At 41.1% G+C, this 27,558-nt stretch overlaps 1 long non-coding RNA gene across 1 annotated transcript; it reads right to left on the bottom strand.

The window, feature by feature from the left end:
• LOC138950108 (uncharacterized) lies at positions 1 to 27,491 on the bottom strand. The gene is made up of 3 exons (XR_011450503.1): positions 26,305 to 27,491; positions 20,539 to 20,588; positions 1 to 72 (listed from the first exon to the last, which is right to left on the bottom strand). It is a non-coding gene; the product is annotated as an uncharacterized lncRNA (long non-coding RNA).
• Between the last annotated feature and the right edge of the window lie 67 nt (positions 27,492 to 27,558).

Genomic DNA, 27,558 nt, shown 5'->3' on the forward strand with positions numbered 1-27,558 from the left:
GTCGATTGTCCTGCTGGTCGGTACATCAGATCCAGACACTCGACCTGCCTGTGATTCACTGTGGGGGTGAGGCTGATATAAATAGTTAGTTAATTAATTTATTTTACAATTCCTGTGTTTTGTCATGCAACGTCATGGTCAATACTTGCACGCACTCGCCTAACCAAGGGCGAATAAGAGAACACACACACACACACACACACACACACACACACAAACACACACAAACACACACACGCGCGCGCGCGCGCACACACACTAACACAAACACCCACACACACACTTATACGCACACACAAAAAAAAAAATAATACTTAGTCATTATACGAAATTACAAGAGTCACAGTTGGAGACTTTCAACTCCGAAATATCAAATGCTTCTCAAGTTCAGCTGAAAATCAAGCAGGCAAACACGAAAGCACCAACAATACCGAGAACAAGAACAAGAACAAGAACAAAAACAAAACAATCCAAAACATACAATTGCTGGAAATTGAATAAACAATTTGATATTACGAGACATGAATGATATCGATATAGCTGCAAAAAAGAACAAGACATTCAATACACCATGGAAACATTTGTCCGAATGTGACAGGACAAAAGGAGGGGAATGTTTTTCTTTTGTAATGAAATAATCCAGGAGTATTCGAATTGCAAAACGGGTACTTATCAAAGTTATCAAAGTACCCGTTTTGCAATTCGATCAGTCTTACCATCAAACAAGTCGCGTAAGGCGAAATTACTACATTTAGTCAAGCTGTGGAACTCACAGAATGAATCTGAACGCACTGCATTTTTTTTCAAAATGACTGTAGTCCGCCGCTCGTGCAAAAGGCAGTGAAATTAACGAGCCTGTTTAGCGCGGAAGTGGTTGCGCTGTAGCCTACGTGCTGCATAGCACGTTTTTCTGTACGCTTCGTTTTAACTTTCTGAGCGTGGTTTTAATCCAAACATATCATATCTATATGTTTTTGGAATCAGGAACCGACAAGAAATAAGATGAAATTGTTTTTAAATCGATTTCGGAAATTTTATTTTAATCATAATTTTTATATTTTTAATTTTCAGAGCTTGTTTTTAATCCAAATATACCATATTGATAAGTTTTTGGAATCAGAAAATGATGAAAAATAAGATAAACGTAATTTTGGATCGTTTTATGAAAAAGAAAATTAATTACAATTTTCAGATTTTTAATGACCAAAGTCATTTAATATTTTTTAGGCCTCCATGCTGAAATGCAATAACAAAGTCCGGCCTTTGTCGAAGATTGCTTGGCCAAAATTTCAATCAATTTCATTGAAAAATTAGAGTGTGACAGTGCTGCCTTAACTTTTACAAAAAAACCGGATATGACGTCATCAAAAACATTTATCGAAAAAATGAAAAAAACCGTCTGGGGATATTATTCCCGGGAACTCTCATGTAACATTTCATAAAGATAGGTCCAGTAGTTTACTCTGTATCGCTCTATACACACACACACACGCACACACAGACAGACAGACAGACACACACACACACACACACACACACACACACACACACACACACACCCACCCACACACACACACACACACACACATACACCACGATCCTCGTCTCGATTCCCCCTCTATGTTAAAACATTTAGTAATCAAAACATGAACAAACAAAGGCGCAATTCAATAAATAAATTTTTTAAAATGAAAAATGTAAACATTCCAGGTTAGACTAGAACAATCCACAGGGACTTCAAAGGGTTTGCTAATTATTATATATACATACATATTTAAGGGGATCATTGTTTTAATCAGCATCTAAAAATATTGTGCAGAATAATTGTGCTTCACTTCAAACATCAACGTAAATTGCAAACATGCTTAGTTTCATACTGAAAGCACTTATGTTTTTAACATAGCAGCGTTCTTTGTTGAAGCAGCTAGTATTATTAAATGCACTAAGTCAGTGTATAATCAACGAACCTGACAGCCGGAAGAAATATTCTCAGAATGTGTTTTGTCAAAGTTTATTTTGTTGCTATGTTGTATATTTTATTCTAAAATGTCCTTTTCTCCTCATTGTTCAGTGTTGTATAATTTCCCGTCATTGACGTATGCGTTGAATATGCTTACACTTGAATGCGTGGTTATGCCATGGTTGTATGTCGCGAGGAACTAGTCAGCAAACAGCACTCACTTTTTCTGAACATGTTTAATTGAAGTCTAGATCATCAAGTAAACAAGGTTCTTTTTTCAATGTTTCGCTTTTTGAAACACCATTACGTATAAACTCCAACATATTAGACAAAGTCGTCAATGATTTTTTCCTAGGCAATACGCGAGAAGTTAGGACCGTGTTTTAATTGATGTGTGAATACGAATGTTGATGCAACGATTTTATAAGACCATGCAACACTAAAAGATTCAACGTTTCTGATTCTTTGATAAACTATATTTTTCCTCATATCATTCAATTTTTTTCCCAATTACAAACATGCACAGTTTTAATCGATTTCATTTAAAAATAAGATCATCTTTGTGCGTTCCCAACTTTTGTGATAAACTGGATATGTCGTCATCAAAACATAAATCTAAATAATGGGGAACACCAGTTTTGGGGATAGTTCCTGACAGAGGTCACATGCAAAACGTGATCAACATATTCTCAGTCCGATTCCAAGTCTATTTTAAAACATTTACTCAAACGTTGACTGAATGTAAAAACCGACCTTTAATCCCCAAAATGGCCGACCTACCGTACCGTACCGACCTCTGTTTTTAGCCAGGTCATTGGAAACAAACATTTATTGTTTTGGAACTTAAGATTATCCAGTTTACTTGTTTGATTATGTGCTTTCAGGTTAATGTTCAAGATGAAGCACAATCATTCTGCCTGAAAGTTGCACTTACCTCTGACACTGGTGGTCGACACTGGGCTCAGCAAAGCTGCGTGTTGTGAATCTAAACTTACCTTTGCTGGGTTTCTTCATCACTTTCACTCTACGTGCATGTGTTTTGGTAGTTATAGTCAAGTGGTGCATGGCTGGTGGCCAGATTTGTTCGTGTATGTCATTGTACTGTACACTCGCACACAGTTCAAGCCAGTGTCTTCCTGTATCAGTCATTTGTCCCGCTTTCGATGAGGAGAGTTTGTGTTATATACAACATCTCAATCAGAGAACTGGAAAGTGAGAGAGATGAGTAGAGTTTGTTTTTTGGGTTTTAATGTCCTTTCAGCAGATGCTAGCTGCTATTCGAGACCGAGATGAGTAGAGAGAGAAAGGCGAGGATTACTTTCTTACCCACGTATATTTCAGGTATATGTAAAAGCTCTGTTAGGTAGTAGGGGAAGGGCTCAGAATATGGACCACTTTTTGTTTCATGCTGATAACTAGCTTGTTTTCTTGCGAATAAGTTTCATTTTGTGCTTGGTAGTTGTTCTCTCTTACGTTAACAGTTACGCCTAATTAGAGCTAATTAGCAAAAATAGAATTCAGAATAATTAAGAGTGGTCAGACTAATTCAAATATGCATGAGATTACTTTGTTTCGGTTCGATGATATCACTTTTTGAAGCACAACAAGAAACTAAAGAAACGTATTAAAAGAAAAGAGGAAATAATTGATTGTTTTGAGTGCTCTAGCACGGTTAGTTTGTCAGAACAGGATGTGGTCCATGATTAGAGCCTATCCATATTTGGGGCCCTTCCCCTACCTACACCTCGGCAATTCAATTTACGTCACAACAAAGAATACAATCACAGCCGACGCACAGAACTCTGACCTTGACACTGATGAAACAAGCAGCACCTTGAACCCGAGTAGCCTGCCGTATCCTTATGTTAAAGTTTATTTGATAGAAATCAAGCCCAGCTGCAAATCATGCATAAGAATTATATTGTAAGCAATATTCTCTCCGTTCCTATCAAGTTGTGACCATCCTATCAAAACCTGTACGGGCTATATTATAGCGTTGCGTAAAAGTGTACGCTGCGACTGCTAGGTTCTCGGGGTATAAGCAGCTTATGTTCACATTTACAAAATCAGAATGTTTCAAACAGTTTGAAATGTTATGGCATCAATAAAAACTATTGATTCCTAGGAAATCCAATACAGCTCTCGATCTATGTAAAGGGTGTATTCGTATCATAATATGCCTAATTTGTTTTTGAAAAATGCCGAAGTTAATTTTTAACTAACAGTTTGGACCAAAACGTTTAGTTATGAGTGCATACACACAAGTTCCCGTCTCCGGTCTACTTTGTGTGTTTATCAAAGGCTAGATATATAACCTGAGCCAAACATTATTGCAACATGATTTGAACCGCAACTTTAACATTTATGCTGGTGTCATTTCATACGAACTTTCTATGCCATTAAATACATTTAACTTGTCTATATGACACACTTTTTGGACCAAGATTCCATTCACATATGTCACGTGACCGCCGCACAAATGAGGATACCCTCAACATCGACCCGACAAAAATGTACTGTTTAAATCATCTGCGAAAATTCAGATTTGGCTCACCTCTTGAACTTCGATACAGGCTGTTAATAAAATCTTGAGAATGTTGCCTCTGATTTCAAACGGGGCGGGGATATAGCTCAGTTGGTAGCGCGCTGGATTTGTATTCAGTTGGCCGCTGTCAGCGTGAGTTCGATCCCAGGTTCGGCGGAAATTTATTTCAGAGTCAACTTTGTGTGCAGACTCTCTTCGGTGTCCGAACTCCCCCCCGTGTACACTGCATTGGGTGTGCACGTTAAAGATCCCACGATTGACAAAAGGGTCTTTCCTGGCAAAATTGCTTAGGCACAGTTAATAATTGTCTACCTATACCCGTGTGACTTGGAATAATAGGCCGTGAAAGGTAAATATGCGCCGAAATGGCTGCAATTACTGGCCGTATAAAATTTCATCTCACACGGCATCACTGCAGAGCGCCTAGAACTGTACCCACGGAATATGCGCCATATAAGCCTCATTGATTGATTGATTGATATATATGTTCCTTGCACACAAAAGTCACGGCATATTATCATACGTTATTTGTATTATTGACAAAAAATATCATATTTTACACAGACTGAGGCAGTCAGTTTTCCTCGGAGACAGCACCAGCGGCCGAGGTGAACAATGCCTGTCGATATCTGTGTCAATTAAATGTCCTATTTTGGTAAAAAAAAAAAATACATATAACAATTATGTATCGATTGATTCTAGTCAGAATGTATTTTCTTTTTCTGCGATTGAACGCACACAAACATGCTCTCTTTTGTTGTCTCCACTAGCCCCATAAATATAAGTTTTTGTCGGACTCTGACGTCACATAGCTTCAAGAATGAAATTCCAATGTTAAATTGATGCACATACCATCAACGTAAAGTTTATTAGGTGCTCTATCTGTAGACCATGTTTGACTTGTGAATCATATTCCTTTGGCTTTACTCGACTTGTGAATCATATTCCTTTGGCTTTACTCGACTTGTGAATCATATTCCTTTGGCTTTACTCGACTTGTGAATCATATTCCTTTGGCTTTACTCGACGACACTTACTGCCCTTGGTTGCAACATAAGGCTTACTGAAACAAACCTGTGATTTTTAACAACTTCAAATGGAGCAATTACAAAATAAAAGGTTACAATGACGGCTTAAGCCATCGTTCTCCGTGGGAATGTATACTTTTTTTTATCCGATTTTGTGAAAACATGCGCGCCAAAAACAAAACAAGAGCAAAGTGACCCAGATTTTCAACGAAATATGACCACGGATGACTATACTGTGCGTTGCGCCCTGACAAAACAAGGAAATTGAGTCGTTTGCCAGTGGATTTAGTATGTTCCGCAAGTGTTGCAGTATGAAAGATCATAATCTTAACTGGAATAAAAAGCTCAAAACGGAAGAAAACTCCACTATTTCGACAACTTTACTGTGTGCGAGTGCATACAAAGTGCCTTTTTTTCTCGTCCACTTTAAGCTTCAGAATCAGTATTTGTGCAAAACCAAGGATCTAAAAGCTAGTTCCCGATGCGTTTTCTGTTATATTGTCAGCAAGACCACCACATATAATGCCGGACCTTTCAGTTTGCATTTATGATCTAAATCAAAATATCGTCCTCCAGTAGGGGTGTCACCAGTAAGAAGCAAATTACATCAGCATCTCTGGCAAAATGTAAACATAAAACTTTATTTTTAAGTCCTGATACATCTGCCTTGCTCATAGTATAAATTGTGTATACAAGTAAGCCGTATTCCCTTTAGCGCAATAAGCCAAAATACATTAGAACGCTAAAATGTTAGCACAGTTCTCGGAAAAAAAGGTAGTATTATAAAAGCACGGACAAAATTACATTCTCTACAATGTGTTGAGACTATATTCCTCTTATTGAAAATGAAAATGTCACAACAACAAGGTCATTTTGAGAAAATTGACTGGCAACTGGCACTGAAACTGCCACTACTGTGCAGGAGTATAGGAATGACAAGTCACGTGACTGACAATGTCAAGAAAGACAACATAACACTATTTCGAAGCGTATTATGACTGAAATCATTTCTGTTGCAAAAGTGCGACTTGAAGCAATAGTTTACCAGCGTAGGCATTTTCCACTGGCCCGTCTTTTTCCTCTCCCATGCTTTGGACATGACAACTGGCTTGAACTTGTATGTGCATGTACCTACACACACACACACACACACAGTCACACACACACAAACACACAAACACACACACACATGCACACACATACACACACTAACATGCACAAACACACTCACACACACACACACACATACTAACATGCACAAACACACACACACAAACAAACACACACACACCCGCACAAAAACACACACACACACACACACACGCGGAGACAGAGAGAGAGAGAGGTAGAAAAACGAAGAGAGGGAGAGAGAGATAGCATTAGACAGACAGACAGACAAAAAGACAGACTAACCGACAGACTGACAGACAGACAGAAAGACAGATAGTCTCTTCAGCAACGACTGTGGTCAAAGGTAAAAGAAAGTGCACATCCAAGCAATATATGATTTTTTTAAATTTATTGAAGCTTCTTTGCATATTACTGTTATTCTGTCTTCAGATCATATAACTTATCAGTGCGTGGAGCACTTTTGGTCCTTCCCTTGGGTGGTATTTATAGACAGGTTCGACTGTACGCCAAACCACCACTTCCCCGCCCTTCCCTCAGCTAGTACAGGCCAACGTCATGATACTCTTAACCACCACTTCCCCGCCCCTCCCTCAGCTAGTGCAGGCCAACTTCATGATACTCTTAACCACCACTTCCCCGCCTCTCCCTCAGCTAGTACAGGCCTACTTCATGATACACCCAACCACCACTCCCCCGCCTCTCCCTCACCTAGTACAGGCCAACGTCATGATACTCTTAACCACCACTCCCCCGCCCCTCCCTCAGCTAGTGCAGGCCTACTTCATGATACTCTTAACCACCACTCCCCCGCCCCACCCTCAGCTAGTACAGGCCAACGTCATGATACTCTTAACCACCACTCCCCCGCCCCACCCTCAGCTAGTACAGGCCACCTTCATGATACTCTTAACCACCACTCCCCCGCCCCTCCCTCAGCTACTGCAGGCCAACTTCATGATACTCTTAACCACCACTTCCCCGCCTCTCCCTCAGCTAGTGCAGGCCAACTTCATGATACACCCAACCACCACTCCCCGCCCTTGCCTCAGCCAGTGCAGGGTAACTTCATGATACTCCCAACCACCACTTCTCCGCCTCTCCATCAGCTAGTACAGGCCTACTTCATAATACTCCCAACCACCACTTCCCCGCCTCTCCCTCAGCTAGTACAGGCCTACTTCATAATACTCCCAACCACCACTTTCCCGCCTCTCCCTCAGCTAGTACAGGCCTACTTCATAATACTCCCAACCACCACTTTCCCGCCTCTCCCTCAGCTAGTACAGGCCTACTTCATAATACTCCCAACCACCACTTTCCCGCCTCTCCCTCAGCTAGTACAGGCCTACTTCATAATACTCCCAACCACCACTTTCCTGCCTCTCCCTCAGCTAGTACAGGCCTACTTCATAATACTCCCAACCACCACTTCCTCGATCGCCTCTCCCTCAGCTAGTACAGGCCTACTTCATAATACTCCCAACCACCACTTCCCCGCCTCTCCCTCAGCTAGTACTGGCCTACTTCATAATACTCCCAACCACCACTTCCCCGCCTCTCCCTCAGCTAGTACAGGCCTACTTCATAATACTTCCAACCACCACTTCCCTGCCTCTCCCTCAGCTAGTACAGGCCTACTTCATAATACTCCCAACCACCACTTCCCCGCCTCTCCCTCAGCTAGTACAGGCCTACTTCATAATACTCCCAACCACCACTCCCCGCCTCTCCCTCAGCTAGTACAGGCCTACTTCATAATACTCCCAACCACCACTCCCCGTCTCTCCCTCAGCTAGTACAGGCCTACTTCATAATACTCCCAACCACCACTCCCCGCCTCTCCCTCAGCTAGTACAGGCCTACTTCATAATACTCCCAACCACCACTCCCCGCCTCTCCCTCAGCTAGTACAGGCCTACTTCATAATACTCCCAACCACCACTCCCCGCCTCTCCCTCAGCTAGTACAGGCCTACTTCATAATACTCCCAACCACCACTCCCCGCCTCTCCCTCACCTAGTGCAGGCCAACTTCATGATACTCTTAACCACCACTTCCCCGCCTCTCCCTGAGCTAGTACAGGCCTACTTCATAATACTCCCAACCACCACTCCCCGCCTCTCCCTCAGCTAGTACGGGCCTACTTCATAATACTCCCAACCACCACTCCCCGCCTCTCCCTCAGCTAGTACAGGCCTACTTCATAATACTCCCAACCACCACTCCCCGCCTCTCCCTCACCTAGTGCAGGCCAACTTCATGATACTCTTAACCACCACTTCCCCGCCTCTCCCTCAGCTTGTACAGGCCTACTTCATAATACTCCCAACCACCACTCCCCGCCTCTCCCTCAGCTAGTACAGGCCTACTTCATAATACTCCCAACCACCACTCCCCGCCCCTCCCTCAGCTAGTACAGGCCTACTTCATAATACTCCCAACCACCACTCCCCGCCTCTCCCTCAGCTAGTACAGGCCTACTTCATAATACTCCCAACCACCACTCCCCGCCTCTCCCTCAGCTAGTACAGGCCTACTTCATAATACTTCCAACCACCACTCCCCGCCTTTCCCTCAGCTAGTACAGGCCTACTTCATAATACTCCCAACCACCACTCCCCGCCTCTCCCTCAGCTAGTACAGGCCTACTTCATAATACTCCTAACCACCACTCCCCGCCTCTTCCTCAGCTAGTACAGGCCTACTTCATAATACTCCCAACCACCACTCCCCGCCCCTCCCTCAGCTAGTACAGGCCTACTTCATAATACTCCCAACCACCACTCCCCGCCTCTCCCTCAGCTAGTACAGGCCTACTTCATAATACTCCCAACCACCACTCCCCGCCTCTCCCTCAGCTAGTACAGGCCTACTTCATAATACTCCCAACCACCACTCCCCGCCTCTCCCTCAGCTAGTACAGGCCTACTTCATAATACTCCCAACCACCACTCCCCGCCCCTCCCACTGCTAATGCAGGCTAACTTCATGATACACGGACTCCGAACCATCACTTCCCCGCCCCCCCCCCCCCCCCCTCAGCTACTGCAGGCCAACTTCAAGATACACCCAACCACCATTTCCCCGCCCCTCCCTCAGCTAGTACAGGCCAACTTCATGATACATGTACTCCCAACCATCACTTCCCCGCCCCTCCTCAAGCTCCAAGACACTCCCAACCCCTCCCTCAGCTAGTGCAGGCCAACTTCATGATACTCCCTACCACCACTCCCCCCCTCCCTCAGCTAGTGCATGGACATTTTAGCAAGTAGAATTCCTATTGTCTTCTTCACGTTTTGATTTAGAAAGTACGGTATACAAATATTTTTGAATTTACCTCGCAGACTGCGTATATTTAAGATAAAATTGCCATCTGCTACTGCTTGTATTTGTTCCGCAGACTTGATGACAAGTTGTACATTTGAGAACAGAATTGCTGAGCAGCCTTTGTAGCATGGCGAATGAATTAGTGTGCAGGCTGTAGTAAATCTATTTGAATAAGAAGGACATAATGTCATAGTTGAAGAAACATCCACGGCATTGCTTGAAAAAGATGTGCACTTTCTTTTTGTGTTTGAGTAAACTTTCATTGTTCAAGAGGCGAGCAACAAAGACAAACCAAGGCAACGACAAACAGACAACTGAAGCTCACACAATGACAAAACACAACACAGAACCATCAACACCACCAAAACAATTACTGAGGTGCAACTAGAAATAAACATAAAAAGCAGCATTTGCCATGTTTTACAATTCACGAATGTGTGCGTGTAAGCGCCAGGTTTTCACACAACAAGGAGACTGCATCAAGGCTTACACACAACAGGTCAAAAGGTACCACGCATACGTTTTAAAACGTGTACAAATAAATGTCATGTGAAAAATATGGCCCGTGTGTAGATACATTGTTGTGTACTCTTAAAGCTTAATGCTCAGTTGTATCATGAGTGGAAAAGTCGTGGATGCACTTTCCCCCAAGTTGTCCTGTTTTCCGCTTATGATCTGACAAAAATGATTGAATTTGCTGAAAACCATTTTTAGGTATAACCAACTGATCTTTTGGAAATCTTCATACAATCATTTGTTTTAGTCTGAACTATATAGAACAATGTTTTTAAAGTTGTAATTCATTGAAGTAAAGAGAAATTATGTTCGTTTTGTAATTTAAAGCATGTTTTTTTAAAGCATGGGTGGTGCAACACGAAAACAGTGTTTGCTAAAAACAGGGGACACGAATATTGCAATAAACACAGTGCAGGTCATTATCTAACGCCAAAAGAAATAGAGCAAAAGACATGTTCATAACTGCACGAGGTGAAAGCGTAAACTGTCTCTCCCTATTTTGGGGAATTCCGGTTTCCCGCAAGAGTTACCTTGTCTTAGGTTGGTCTTATCTACTGTCTGTTAATGTTTGTCACAAGCGGCTTTAATATCAGTATACTTGTATGCTGTGGTGTTAAAGGTATTGTTATGGAGCGCCTGTGTTCCTCTATTTCACCTGTCACAGGTAGACGCTGGTTAACTGCTGGTGTCTCGTGGAGCTCGTGCTCAGATATTTCACGTGTGTTTTACTTGTATTTTGTAAGGTGAACTCAGAGTTAAATTTGAGCTTGTAGATACTCCTTTTTGGCTCACGTAAGTGTAGCCTATGGCTATGCGATGCTAACTTTTTTCTGTCTGTGCGTGCGTGCGTGCGTGCGTGCGTGCGTGCGTGCGTGTGTTATAGAAACTTTAACATTTCGTCATTTGAAGTCGTCACACGCACGTATACATCTGCGTGCGTGTGTATGTCTGTGGTAGAAACTTTAACATTTCGTCATTTGAAGACGTCACATTATGGCGTAAGAGGGTTAGACGTCACGCGAAGGAATTACTGAAAGTCTCGGTCATTGTTACTTTGAGCGGGCCGAGACTAGTTGGCAGTCGTGTCGCAGGTATTGTTGACTCTCTCTCTCTCTCTCTCTCTCTCTCTCTCTCTCTCTCTCTCTGTCTCTCTCTCTCTCTCTCTATCTCTCTCTGTCTCTCTCTTTCTATCTCTCTCTCTCTCTCTCTCTGTCTCTCTCTCTCTCTCTCTCTCTCTCTCTCTCTCTCTCTCTCTCTCTCTCTACTTCAAGTTGCCTAAAGGACATATCACCTGATGATTTAAACACACATTTTTCCAAAATAGCTGAAAAGGTTGTTATAAATGATAAAACAACCTTAAATAAATTGGAAGTTTTGGAAGACTTCTGTAAATCAAAACAAATTTCATCTCAGTTAAATATTCCTCCGCTTACGGTGCCTGAAGTATTTCACGCACTCGCTCATTTAAAGCAAACGGGTACCCGGGGAATAGACGGGCTTGATGGAAGGATTCTAAAGTTATCAGCCCCTGTAATTTCTGACACCCTCACTTACATTTATAATCTCTGTTTAGAAAAAAACTATTTTCCAATAGCCCTCAAGCAGGCTAAAACCATTCCTCTGTTTAAATCTGGCGAAAAGAAAGACCCCTCAAATTACAGGCCGATTTCTATACTGTCAGTATTATCAAAACCACTGGAACGACATATAAACAAACACCTATTATCGCACTTTGACCTCAATCAATTATTTCACCCTAACCAGTCTGGATTTAGAGCTCATCACTCCTGTCACACTGCCTTAGTCTCTCTTGTTGATCAGTGGTTGGAAAAGATCAACGATAATGAATTTTGTGGAGCTGTTTTTGTCGATTTTGCCAAAGCTTTTGATGTAATTGATCACAAGTTGTTACTGAGGAAACTCACATTGTATGGACTCGGGATTGATTCTGTTGAACTTATAACTTCTTTTCTTATTGACAGGAAACAGGCTGTATACGCAAACGCCTCAGCATCAAGTATGCAGGATGTACGATATGGCGTACCACAAGGGTCAGTTTTAGGCCCTCTCCTCTTCTCTATATACATAAATGACCTTCCCCTTCACATTGAGAATTTATGTGAACTTTTTGCAGATGACACAACCATACATTCTAGTAACACAAATTTAAGTCGTTTATCAGAAACACTGCAAGAAAGTTTAAACCAGTTGCGTGAATGGACTGAGCTAAATCACATGTCCCTTAACCCCCAAAAAACAAAAAGCATGATAATAACAACTAGGCAAAAACGCCAGAACATAACCTCAATATTTCACGATCTAACGGTTAATAATAAACTTGTTGAAAAAGTCGACCATCATAAAGTTTTGGGAGTGACCATTGATAACAACCTGTCTTGGTCACACCACATCGAACAACTGTCTAAACAAGTGTCCAAGAAGGTCTATCTATTATCTAGAATCAAGCACTTTCTGAATTTGGAAGCCAGGAAATTATTCTTTAATGCTCATATTCAGTCTGTTATTGACTACGCGTCTACCTTGTGGGACTCGGCAAGTGAAAATTCATTCAAACCACTAATTAGATTACATAAACGAGCGCTTAAAGTAGTCTTATTAAAGAAAACAACCCTATCTGAGTTAGACTACATGAACTTAGGCATTCTTCCTCTGAAGGCAAGGCTAAGTTATAATAAAGGTACCCTTATGCATAAAATTATTCATGGATGTGTACCTCAAACCATATTTTCCAAATTCACGTTAAAAACTTCACGCCAATTGATGAGACTGAACATGCCTCTGCCTAGGATTGACCTATTCAAATCTAGTTTAGTCTATTCAGGTAGCAGTCTCTGGAACACTCTTCCGACAATCCTACGGCAAACTAGCAGCACAAACGTTTTTAAGACCAGATATACGTCTTATCTCATGAAGTATAAATAAACATCTGTTGTCGCTAGAATGGTTGTTAAAACCAACAACCGGTGCTTTTTAACAATGTATTATTATTTTTATATACACTGATTCTTTCAAATGCAGTGTATGTCAATGGGCATGGCACTTACAACGTTGTTGCGTCAGTGCAATCTACTCTATAATTCTTAACTCATGTCAAATGAACTTACATTTTTCATTTAAGCAATGTATTGTATGTAAATTGATGATATGTTCTTACTTTCATTTCTATTATAATCATGTAGCAGTAGTTTGTTTTCTTTACTTGCTTATTCTTTAGCAATTTTAGACTAGTCCCTCTTTAGGGCGAGGGCCAGATGTAAAAAAGCAGATCACTGCTTACTCTATTACCCTCGTAAAATAAAGAATTGTTCTTGTTCTTGTTCTTGTTCTCTCTCTCTCTCTTTCAACTTCAGGCCCTTCAAGCGTTATTATTCTGATTTGTTTCGTTTTGGTTTCATTTTTCATTGCTCATTTTTCTTTTTGATTTATCTCCCTTCCCCCTTCTTTTGCGCTTGGAGGACATCATCTTCTCTGATAAGTCGTTTTGATATTTGTATTGTTGTTTTCATTTTTTTTTAACCTGTTGAAGACCATTAGGTCGAAACGTTGTTCATTGTCATTTGTTTGTATATTTCGTTGCGAGTCCAGAATATTAGGTATTACTCTTAGTCGTGTCCCTGTAAGTAGGCTACATGCAGACAGACATATCTAGATCTAGTGTTTCGCTTTCTTGCACAGTGTCACCAATGCTTACTGTGTGTGTGTGTGTGTGTGTGTATGTGTGACGGAGTGATTGAGTTTGTGTTACTGTTTGTCTATTTCTTACGTGAGCCTTGAAGGCTTCGCCTCTTGTTATTCATTCGTTCTTTGCCTTTAGCCGAGGAAAGAAAGCTTGCGTTCCAAGCGAATCCGTTATTCGTTGAACGTAGGGTCTGTTTACATAGAGCAGACGCCGGAAACCTGTTATCAATGGCAGGGGATATTGTTATGGCTACTTCAATGCAACCAGGATGTGGTATGCAATCATTAAATATTATGTGTGGGTTACAGTTAAATTATTCTCAGGCTTAGATTTGTTCATTGACTTAGGAAAACCGGTCAGTCCAAGATGGCGGAATGTACAGTGTGCACGTGTGTGTTTTAACTTTGTACTTGAACGGTATGAATTTGTGAGTTCGTTTTGGAAAATGGTTTGGTATATTATTGGATGAACGTGTTTTGGTTGAAAGGAGAGTGGTTGACAGTTTTGTTTATAGAATGAATTTGGTATTATTCGTTGGACTTCATACTTAGCAGAATGAAATGTATAAGTCCGTTGGTATGTGTGTTCGAGATGCATGAGAGTGAGAGTAAAGAGTTATGTCCATGTAATCCTGCACTTGGTTGTTAAATTATAAGGACGGGTGGGCGATGTTACTGTTACCGTGAACTAAGTCTTGCGTTCACCATTCCAGGTTGTTTTTCACCATGCGGAGGCTTTAAAATGGCCTACTACTGAAGAGATGTCTGCCTGCTCCACTTTTGACGACGGCACTGCTCGCCTGGGCCCGTATGCTTATGGGGGAAGTTCGCGACAACTCCCGAAGTTTTGAGTGACATCGGAAGTACTTGCCTCACTTGCGTATGCATGGGCCGGAAAAAGGATTTACCTCGAAGCAAAGCGAGGAAGTAACTCAGGGTATTTTGCGACTACTTCTAAAGTTTTGAGTGACATCGGAAGTACATCCTCACTTTCGCATGCATGGGACGAAAAAAGAGTTTACTTTGGAAGCTAACGAGGAAGTAAATGAGGGTAAATGTACTACAGCCAGACCCAGTAGTAAACACGCTACTTCCACAGTTTCTCAGTGCAAAAAGGCAGGGCTTTTCTTCAGTTTTTCATGTCAAACCGAGCTGACGCTCCAAAAGAGAGAAAATAGAGCGAAAAGTCGTATCTCAAGTTCTGCATGCATTTCGTGCAAATTTCCCTGAATACAAACCTGAGTTGCCAGCTTTGACTTTTGTTTGTTGATCTGGGTCATTGGCCACCACTCTTTCATTCCCGCTTATACGAGGGGGTTACTGTGTTTCTATGAAAATGGGCGTCGTTGTGTGCATGTGTGAGTGTGTGTGTGTGTGTGTGTGTGTGTATTTGTGTGCGTGCGTGCGTGTGTTTGTGTGCGTGTGCGTGTGTGTGCGTGTGTGTGTGTGTGTGTGTGTGTGTGTGTGTGTGTGTGTGTTCGAGTGTTTAAGTGTAAGTTTCTGCTATTTTTTTTGTCATTGTTTTATCTGTGTGTGTGTGTGTGTGTGTGTGTGCGTGTGTGTGTGTGTGTGTGTGTGTGTGTGTGTATGTGTATGTATTTGTGCCAGTGCCTGTCTGCCTGTGTGTGCGTACGTGCGGGTATAATTGTGCGTCTGTTCCTTCATACGTTTGTTTGCGTGTTCGCGCGTGCCGTGTGTGTGTGTGTGTGTGTGTGTTTGTGTGTGTGTGTGTGTTTGTGTGTGTGTGTTTGTGTGTGTGTGTGTTTGTGTGTGTGTGTGTGTGTGTGTGTGTGTGTGTGTGTTTTCGATGTTATGTGTGTGTTCGACGGTGTGTGTGTGTTCGACGGTGTGTGTGTGTTCGACGGTGTGTGTGAGTTCGACGGTGTGTGTGTGTGTGTGTGTGTGTGTGTGTGTTCGACGTTATGTGTGTGTTCGACGGTGTGTGTGTGTGTGTGTGTGTGTGTGTGTGTGTGTGTGTGTGTGTGTGTGTACCCACTCCCCACACTATGATGAGCTGACTATATTTGCGCCTTGATATTTTATTCATGTTCTTACGTTTTATGCTGTTTATTGTGATTCACCACACCCGAGTTTATCGTAATTGAGATAATAAAGTGTTCTATGTATTATGTCTATTACACATGCACACACGCACGTAGGCTACAAAAATCCAATCTTGACTTTGAACTTTATATAAACATACATCCTCTTCACAATTAACGAGGACAAACGTAATTTACAAACACCTAAGTACAACAATTTTTCTGTTTTAAAAATTCGGACACACATTTTCTCAAATAATATGAAATTCGTTGAACTTATCTTCTTTTCACAACACCTTATATCTTGATTCCCCCAAAATGGAGTTCTGCCTTTTTAAATTTACCAGTAACACAAACATTCGCTCTGACCAAACTATTTTTATCCAGCAGTTTTACCGATACACAATCATTAAAAAAACACTACAAAAAAAGTTTTAAGTTAACCGACTTCGCTACCACATAAACAACCTTTTTTTATTGTCCCCAACATTCTGGTCAACGAAATCATTATTATAGACAGTCATTCTATTTAAGGACAATCATCACAGCTTTCGTTCAACCAGTTAAAAACAACAATTATAGTAAAAGCTACAGCGCGATCAACGTTTGCCCATTTACGAACTCGCGATGAGATTTGTTTCTTCTGGTCACCAAGCCTACCGTTTACAAACGCATGCGCACTAATTGGGATTCCCCCAATTTTCTCGACCTTGACCTCAGAACTCTCGAAGCCACTACTTCGGCGTTCAATTTAGCTCGTGCATACCGAGTAGCTGGCAACTTTGCTTTCGAAGTTCCCACTTCCAATGTCAAGGGCCTCTCGCTTGACATAATTATACGACGATATCGCATCTCAAGGGTCCTTACCCATCCAAAAGAAACCCCCAGCGCATACTACAATTGCAGGACATTCCGTTTTTAAAGGCAGCTCATTGGGAAATGATCTCAGACACAATATCGAAGACGTGAAATGCGTCAATCGAGCAACTGTCGTAACTTGGCTACAATGAGACGGTCTCCTACCTTGCACCATGGACACGGACTGTGACATTCTTGTTTAATTTAGGTGAAATGCAACAGAGTGACTCAAAAGCGACAGTTCGATCAGTTACTGACCGAAAAAAAACGTGCTCGAGTCATTCGGCTTTCAAACCAGCACGACTGAATAACTCAGAATGCCTTTTTTCATCATGCCTCTATTCTACACGAGTAACATAGTGCAGTGGTAACGGTTCCGGACTCTCGTTCATTCGCTCCGGGTTCAAGTTCCGCCGGGAGCTATATATTTTTTTTATTATTAATCTTTTCCTTTTTAAGCCTCCGCAATTGCATTCCGGCTGCAAAAACCGGGTTTTGCCTCTGTGTTAATTTTATTCATTTGCAAAAGAAACCTTCCTATGCTTTGAAAAAATCATATCATGTCTTGACTTTCAACTGTACGCGCGTGTGTATATGTGTGTCACTACGGTGAGTATGTGTGTGTGTGTGTGTGTGTGTGTGTGTGTGTGTGTGTGTGTGTGTGTGTGTGTGTGTGTGTGTGTGTGTGTGTGTGTGTGTGTGTGTGTGACGTATCACTTGTGTCATCATAGTTTCAGTGTGTGTATGAGTGTAGATTGAGAGAGAATGAGAGAAAGTGAGAGAGAGTGAGTGTGGTTATTTGTTTGTGACTGTGTGCGTGCGTGTATGGGTGCGTGTGTGTGTGTATATGTACGTGTGCGCGCGAGCGCGCGTGTGTGTGTGTGTGTGCAGTGTGTGGTGTGTGTGTGTGTGTTTATGTGTGCCGTCAGTGTCACTTGTGTCATAGTGTCAGTATGTGCATGAGTGTACGTTTGTCTGTGTGTGCATGTGTCGTAAGAGAGAGAGAGAGAGAGAGAGAGAGAGAGAGAGAGAGAGAGAGAGAGAGAGAGAGAGAGAGAGAGAGAGAGCGACACTTCTTTGGCAATTTTGGACCAGACAGCGTCTTTATGTTTAACAGTTAGACTGTTCTGTAAACTTGGTGTTTACTGTGTTTTTTTCTAATTAACTGTTCTGAAATTTGGACAGAATAACCGTTCTTTCGTAAAACACTTCTGTCAAGAGTACAGCAATTTCACCATCTGGAAAAGGTGCAGAACGCCCCTCCGTGTCAACTTTCTTTTTGAGCGGCACACGTGCCTTGCCATTTTCGTTGACTGCCATGGTGATAGAAACGTGCGCATGCGTATTAGTAGGGATTCCCCCAATTTCCCCGACCTTGACCTTAATACTCTCGCTGTCACTACTTTGACGTTCAAGTCTGTTCATGCATTATGAACAGTTAGAAAGTTGACTTCGGGAGTTCCCACTTCGAAAAGAGGCCTCTACTGCCAGTGTTTCTTACTTCTAGTTCATGCATACGGGCCCTGGCAAGGACTTGACGTCACCGATGGCTCCTGTCGCTTCGCACTATGGCCTCGTTAACCCAAGTTCATGGACGATTTCGGATACGCATTCACGGTAACATTAGCCTAAGCCGTCCTAACAGCTAAAAGTGCAGGAACTATAACGTCATTGTGAACTGAGCGAAAGTGAGAGGTGTGAAAGATGCGTTAAAAGGAAAATAATTATTCGTTGTTGATATTGACTTTATTACTGTTTGATCTTGTTGTTATCGTTGTAAAAAGTTATCGTAAGAATGAGTGGTATGTGTATTTATGTTATGTATAATTGATTTTTTTGTAAGAAACGTCCTTAATCTACTGTTCGTGTCACCTTGTGTGTTGTAGTCGAAAGAGTAAGATTGTTTTGAGTCGTGGATGACAGACTGCGTGCGTGTTTTGTGCATGTGTGCGTGACAATGTTCCTAAATAGTAAATGAAATCAAGGACTTGGATGACTTGGGAATACTTCACATTTTCTGGCGGTAAGCCATTGTTCTTTGCCTTGTCTAACGCTGGAAGGCAAGTACACAGGTTGTAATGGAAGTGTCACATTAATCAGTGAAGCGAAGTGGTTCTTATTTTACCCTTTTGTTTCTTTACCTTTCGCGACCCATCGAACTCTTGTAAACAGCACTGTCGTCAAAGGATCATCGTTCCTAATTTGTTTGATATGTAGTCAGATTTTGTCCTCATAAATGACCGATTATGTTCGGATCGCCGTTAATTGTTTGACTGTACGGAACGCATTAACAAAGATGATTCAAATCGACCTTCTGTGCTTTATCCTACATACATGATATAGGCCACTCAAGTAGTAACTTAACCATATCTTCACACGTGTGTACATCATGCAAATGAAGTCGGGTCAAACTACAATCTGGCAGGGACCTTAGAAGTAATAATGCACCGCTTATGATGACATATTCGTAGCTCTTGTCTGTGTCTTTTTTCAAACATCAAAAACATTGCTTAAAGGCATAGTAAGCCTCCCGTAAACCATCACATATACTGTCAGGCTTTTACACACAGTACAAACACCCTTTCATTTAAACACTCACTGCTTGAGAACATCCTAGGTGTCCTCCGTAAAGAGCGAGCAATTTTCAAAGAATTTATTTTTGCGTGGTTTATCTTACCCCTGAACCATCGTAAACCCGTGTGATCCAGTTTCCCTTTTTCACAATGCAGTCGTCAGTTAGTAATTTGAATGCGACTCGCTGTGAGCTTATCTGCAATAGCACGTTATTATGTACCTCTGACTATGCACGAAACAAACGGCTGTGGTTCACAAGAACTCTCGCGATGGCTTTTGACTGTTCAGAGGAACTGGCGATAGCCAAAACGCACCACGGTCCGATTGTCTACAGAGACAATCCGCAAAATTAATTATTTGAAATTTGCTCGCTCTTTACGTAGGGCACCGAAGATGTTCCCGTTTGGTGAGCGTTCAAATGGAAGGGTGTTTGTAATGTGTGTAAAAGTCTGACAGTATCTGTGATGGTTTACGGGAGGCGCACTGTGCCTTTAAGCTTGCATTTAATGTATTGTGTTAACCTGGTATCACACAGCAAGCCATGTACATTTAGTATTATCTATTTACCGCACGTTAACATGCCTTACAGAGGTGTGTCATCAGACTAAGCCGTATAGAAGCAACAAATTAATTAACGCACGTTAGGGCAATTCCAGGACAGACTAACAAGATAGGGTTTATCTTTGGATATAAAACATGCAGACTATATTGCAGACTATATTACAGACTTATATCCCAATGAACTTTTTGTGAAGGAGTGAAGGAATAAAATATAATAAATGACCAAACGACTTGTGGAAGCGTAAGCCTGAGTCTCCTTGCTGTCTGAAACCCATGCGATAAGAAATGTCCACCTACCTTACACTTCCGCCTTCCCGGCCGGCGTGTGTTGTTGAAGCTTGTAACACCTGAACAAAACAAATTCAAGGACTACGTGTTACTAAAAAAAAGTATGAAGATGGAGAACTAAACAGATATATGCAAAACAATAACAAAAACAAATAGTTCACACTTCCATTTGTCTATGTACGTAATGTCTGGTAAGGATAAGGAATATGAGGTTGCGGCGGTAATTAATTTTGAGGATTAAAGATCTTTGTTAATTTCAAAGAGACTGACTCCATGTGAGTCTTCCTTTCTGTTGTTGTATTTAATTAAACCCTTCCATTTTCTCTTTTTCGTGTACTGGAAAGACACAAAGTAGGTTTCTTGACGTACCATGCATTGTTTTCATATTTTATTATTTGATGCACAGTTGTGTATGGACGACTGTATTTACAGTCTGTCTATACATTATTGAGAACCTTGCTTCTGATTTCAAACAAGTCGTATATAAGTTCATAACATACAAAAGTCTGGCATATTACATACAGCAGTAAAGGTTATTATGTGCTTTTTCCAATTACCATGGTTAATTTGTGAATAAACTCCTTTTGGCTCTACCAGGAACCCTTGGTTGCAAAATAAGGCTTTATTGACACAACTTTTGAGAAATTATAAAATAGAAGGTTGCAATTACAGCCTATGACATGCTTCTCCATGGGGAACATACTTTTCGAGCCGATTTTGTGAAAACAATATATAAAACAAGAGCAAGGTAATCCAGATTTTCTTAGAAAAATGACAACTGGTGACCATACTGGGCGTTGCGCCCTGACAAAACCAGGAATTTGAGTCGATTGCCAGTGAATTGAGTATGCTCTGCAAGTATAGCAGTATTCAATATGATCATTTCAACTGAAGAAAAAAGTTAAAGCGGAAGAAACTTCCACTATTTCGTCGAATTCACTGAGTGCAATAAAATACATAACGCCTTTTTGCTCAGAATCAGTATTTGTGCAAAAACATGGTTTTAAAAGAAAGTTCGCGATGGGTTTTTCGTAACATTTCCGAATAATTGTCAGCATGTTGCTTTACCACCGCCACTCACCCATCTCTCTCTCTCTCTCTCTCTCTCTCTCTCTCTCTCTCTCTCTCTCTCTCTCTCTCTCTCTCTCTCTCTCTCTCTCTCTCTCTCTCTCTCTCTCTCTCTCTCTCTCTCTCTCTCTCTCTCTCTCTCTCTCTCTCTCTCTTTCTCCTTTTCCCTATTTGTTCTTTACATAATAGAAACAAAGTCCGTTTCCCAACCAACTTTGTTGAAATTTTAGAAATCTTTGACAAAGGCCGGACTTTGGTATTGCATTTCAGCTTGGAGACTTACACATTAATTAATAAGTTTTGTTTTTAAAAATCTTAAAATTGTAATTACCATTATTTTTTTATAAAACGATCCAATAGTAATTCGTTCAAGATTATTCTTCATCATTTTCTTACTCCAAACACATATTAATATGTTATATTCGGTTTAAAAACAAACTCTGAAAATTACAAATATGAAAATTAAGATTACAATTAAATTTCCAAAATCGATTTAAAAACAATGTCATCTTATTCCTTGTCGGTTCTTGATTCCAAAAACATATACCTAGATATGTTATATTTGGATTAAAAACAAGCTCAGAAAATTGAGAAGAATATAGATCGACACAGAAATCATTTTTGGATTGATTTCATCAATTTTAATCGTAGTACTAATTAACATATTTTCGTTAATTGTGATTACATTTTTAGAGTAAACATGACATATGTATATATTTTTAGATTAAGAATAAGATGAAGAATACGATGCAATAAAATTGTATTCGGTTTACGAACAATTTAATTTAATGGCAACTTTAATGTGCAAACTAATTAATTAATGTTTAAGCCTCCAAGTTGAAATACAATACCGAAGTCCGGGCTTCGTCGAACATTACTTGACCAAACTTTCAACCAATATGTTTGAAAAATGAGAGCGTGACAGTGCCGCCTCAACTTTCACAAAAAAAACGAATATGACGTCATCAAAGACATTTATCAAAAAATGAAAAACACGTCTGGGGATGCCATACTCAGGATCTCTCATAAAAAGTTTCATGGAGATCGGTCCAGTAGGTTTCTCTGAATCGCTCTACACACACACACACGCACACACACACACACACACACACACACACACACACACACACACACACACACACACACACACACACACACACACACACACACACACACACACACACCACGACCCTCGTCTCGATTCCCCCTCTACGTTAAAACATTGAGTCAAAACTTGACAAAATGAAAAAACGTTTTCTTTTGCTATCTTGTATATTTCTTGTACTGTATTATGCCATTGCTACTAAGATGTAGATGTTGATCGCACGATCATGAACAGTAGAACACCTCTGTGTTTGTTGTTTGTCACTGACTGGAGGTGATGAGTGCAAACTTGGTGTGTCTTTTCTTGGTTCTGGGTGTGATTAAGTGTATAGTTTAAGGACTGGGTGGCCGAGTGGTAAGTGCACTTGCCTCGGAAGCGAGAGGTTGCGAGTTCGACCCTGGGTCGTGGCGTAAGCAATTTTCTCCCCCCTTTCCTAGCCCAGGTGGTGGGTTCAAGTGCTAGTCTTTTGGATGAGACGAAAAACCGAGGTCCCTTCGTGTACACTACATTGGGGTGTGCACGTTAAAGATCCCACGATTGACAAAAGGGTCTTTCCTGGTAAAATTGTATAGGCATAGATAAAAAATGTCCACCAAATACCCGTGTGACTTGGAATAATAGACCGTGAAAAGTAAATATTCGCCGTAATGGCTTCAGATTTACTGGCCGATGTAAATGCGTGATATATTGTGTAAAAAATTCCATCTCACACGGCAGAAATTGATATGTAAGCCTTAGAGAACGTCAAGCGCTATATAAATCTCCCATATAAATAAATAAATATAGTTATATTATTTGAGGCCAAAAAAAGGAAATTAAAAAATTGACATTCCTGCAGTGACTTTTTTTTTACATGCTGCAATGCCGATGTACAATCCGCTAGTCCCGGCAATAGCAGAACAATGAAAGTTGAACTAGGTTTTTGGCTCACGTAAGTGTAGCCTATGCGATCGTAACTTTGTCTGTCTGTGCGTGTGTGTGTGTGTGTGTGTGTGTGTGTGTGTGTGTGTGTGTGTGTGTGTGTGTGTGTGTGTGTGTGTGTGCGTGTGTGCGTGTGTATGTCTGTGGTAGAAACTTTAACATTTGACTAAACACCGAAATACTCATTTCACCTGGTTATTTTTCAAGCACCATCTTCAAAATATTGAAGCAATGATCAACATTGTGTCGGCATGTGTGTAGTTAAAGCGTGTATCCAAAGAAAACGGGTGGTGGGGGGTTTTGAAGGGGTACAAGCAGTTGACTGGTTTCTGTCGTGTGTGGCATGTAGACCAGGTCAGGTGTCAAGACCAGGTCAGGGGTCGCGCAAAGGATTGTGGTATAGATTCACTTCTCCAGTTCTCACTTCTGCATTCGCCGATTCGGGGAAGACGACTTCATGTTGTTCGGTTTCTAAGCTCCAGAAAAATAAATAAAGAAGATACCAAAGGGAGATTTCCTACAATTTTATCTGCACAGCGTGTTTCCAATGTCCACGCGAGGAAGAGCTGTCGAAAGCGCAGTGTCGATCTGGCAGCCGTATCCCGGTAAGTACAGAGACAGATCTAGTGTCTCCCACTCTGATAACGTGTCACCTACTGTTTTAATTTCTTTTTATTTCAGCAGACACGGATGTCAAACACAGTGCTAGGCAGTCACCTCTAGTGAAATGAGTTGATCTAAAGTGCCTGTAATGTTTGGATGTCTTTAATTGTTCGTGGTTCGATTTATGTGAATTTCAAGACTTGCAGTAGAGTCTCAAGTTAAGTTTACTCTGCCCGAAAAAAACTGTCCATCATTTACTTGAACATGCAGATATAAGGAAACGGAATGAATCTGTTCTCAAAGTCAAAATGATCACGATTTTTTCCTCAGATTCAAAACATGCACTGTCATGGTTTTGTCTGTACAATTTAGTAAGTCTTACCTTGCAACAACTTCATTGAACTTGAAAGACAGTTTTTGAATGCTAGATCTGTATCGCGTTTCATTCCAGACTCGATTCTCTCTTTGATTGTACTGTTTGCTGTTTACGCACTATCATGATTCGCTATGTAACGTTTGGTAAGCTTACCTTGCAACAGCTTTCTTGTCTTTGTTGGCATTTTCTTTCAAGGCAGTACAACGTAAGATTAGATTCTTTCGGACAGAAGGTAGAATGAGAATTTTGAGACAAAGCTTGCAGCTGTGGCATTTGTTTGTAAATAATGGTACATGGCATGTGTCACAGTGATTCTGTATTTTTCTGCGGTTGATGTGGTTTCTTTTTTCCTCTCTTGTTTTTTCCCTCCTGAGTTGATCGTTATCATTTAAACAAGACCCTCAGAGAGTACCTCCGTTGCTCCTTAAAATGGAATGTGAATAGTGTGTTGGTTGTGTTGACCGTCAGAATTATTTTAAGAACCAGGCTGCTGCAGTCAGTTGACATGTTTCGCATATTGTAGGGTTACCATGCTGCATAGGTAAAGTGGCTTGTATAACCTGACTATTCTGTTTAAAAACACTGTTTATATTTGTGTAGGTTGTAGTCATCATAACTATTTTGCCATTTGTTTCAGAAAGGAGGTTAACCTACAAGATCGACGCTATGTCAGATATGCCTCAGCCACATGAAGACTTCCGAATTTAGATCCACTCGGCATGGTGACAAGTCTTGATGAAAAGTATGGGACAGCAGTGGAAAAAGTGGCCACATGGCAGGTACCTATTGCTTAGTGTCTGCAGTGCAAAAGACAGATAAGCTGATGGTAGATTTGCAAATGAACACAGTGCCTGTGTGTGTGTGTGTGTGTGTGTGTGTGTGTGTGTGTGTGTGTGTGTGTGTGTGTGTGTGTGTGTGTGTGTGTGTGTGTGTGTGTGTGTGTGTGTGTGAGGATTGCACAAGATCTCATTGAAGGACAACTGCACCAACAACAAATACACAGTCATTTTATCTGTTTGCCTTCTTTTGAAAATTATACATGGAGTTGATATGATGCGTTAGTTTTAACTGTGTGTGTGCGTGAGTGTGTGTGTGTGTGTGTGTGTGTGTGTGTGTGTGTGTGTGTGTGTGTGTGTGTGTGTGACGGATGAGTTTGTGTTACTGTTTGTTGATTTCTTACGGGAGCCTTGAAGGCTTCGCCTCTTGTTTAATAATGCGTGAACGCTTGTAAGTGAGTTCAATGTTGAAAGTTGTCCTAATGTTTCTCATGCGAGTCCTTAAAGGTCCTTAAAAAGTCCTTACATTTCAAAGTGAAAACGCTGTGCGAACCCTGTTGACACTCGGAGTCATTACTTTCCTGTGTGTACACTGGTATGGTTCACAATCCTCTCAATCGCACAATTAAAGTACAGCCACAACACACACATTTTTACGTACTTTTTATATTATTTTACATTTTAAATAGGTATGCATGATCTTGATTTAAGGATTAAAATATCTTTGTTAGTGGATATTTGGCAGAGTCTTTAAAGTATTGGCTAGTTGCAGATAATATGTTATTAATTACGTTACTGAAATTATCAAGTTCCTGGAGACCTCAATGTAAAAGGTATTTCTAGAACAGTAGAAGTGAGTGTGCATGGATGTGCATCTCTCTTTGGATATTCGGTTATTGAAATTTGAATAAAAAACATCACCTTACCTGTTGCTTTTGAAGAGTTTATTGTTCCAGTGTCAACTCAGCGTCTGAGGTAAGCCACACACAAGACGCACACATAATAATCAGTGAATGTCGAATCACAATTCTGATCATATCAGAGGTATTTTTCCAGTGTCAACTCAGCGTCTGAGGTAAGCCACACACAAGACGTACACGTAATAATCAGTGAATGTCCAATCACAGTTGTGATCATATCAGAGGTGTTGTTCCAGTGTCAATTCACTGTCTCTAACACAAGCCGCATTCAAGACGTGCACATAATCACCAGTAAACGTAGAATCACAATTCTGGGTATGTCAGAGATGATGTTCAGTGTCAACTCAGGGTCTTAACAGGGCTTTCCACACAAGTTCCATCTAGCGGGTCCCCCAACTTTCCGAGGACGTGGTGGTCCACACTCTTGCTTTCGGAAGGCACATTCCTTACAGATCCATGTTCGTTGAAGTGCTCATTTCAATGTTATACCGAAGTTGTCTGAGCCCTCTAGAGAAAGAGTATGACCATATCAGTTAGACTAATCTGAAAACAGCACTGTGAGTTGGCATGATAGTGGACATGTAGTGAGTTCCAGGACTCGCTCTTTTCGTGTTTAGTGCGTCTCTGTACCCCTCCATGAATTTATAGTGCGTTGTTTGTCTTCTAGCACGAGTAAAATGCAGGGACGATGGGGACCCACAGTCTGGGGAGCCCTGCGTGGTTTACGGTGAGCCACACACAATACGGACACATAATAATCAAAGGACGCAATGTCACAATTCTGAGTATGTCAGAGTTCGTGTTCAAGTGTCAGTGTTCCAGACTCTAAACTAAGCACCAACAGGAGACACGTGATCACCAGTGAACGTAGAATCACAGTTCTGAGCATGTCACAGTCTAACTAAAACGCACAGCACCATTAACGTAATATGCACATTCAAACTTTGGTAACGACACTGTAGATAATTAACACCGTCCAGTGTACAAAAAGGAAAGTTTTTAAACCAGTTTGCAAGTCGTGTCCAGAAACAGTAATGGTATAGTTTGAAATGTGCTCAAACAACCACTGTTCCGATGGTAAGTCGCTTTAGGAAATAAACTCAACTGTCACTGTTCTTGTCAGAAAACACGAAGGTTTACAAAAGCTACAAAACCTACAAAAGGTCGCAGTCTCCCTTCTTGCATTAAATTATGCCACTGTTCGTCATTTCAAGAAACGTAAAACATCAAAATCAAACACACAAACACAATATTGTCCAG

Source organism: Littorina saxatilis, linkage group LG16 (genome assembly GCF_037325665.1).
Source record: "Littorina saxatilis isolate snail1 linkage group LG16, US_GU_Lsax_2.0, whole genome shotgun sequence".
NCBI classification, from domain to species: domain Eukaryota; kingdom Metazoa; phylum Mollusca; class Gastropoda; order Littorinimorpha; family Littorinidae; genus Littorina; species Littorina saxatilis.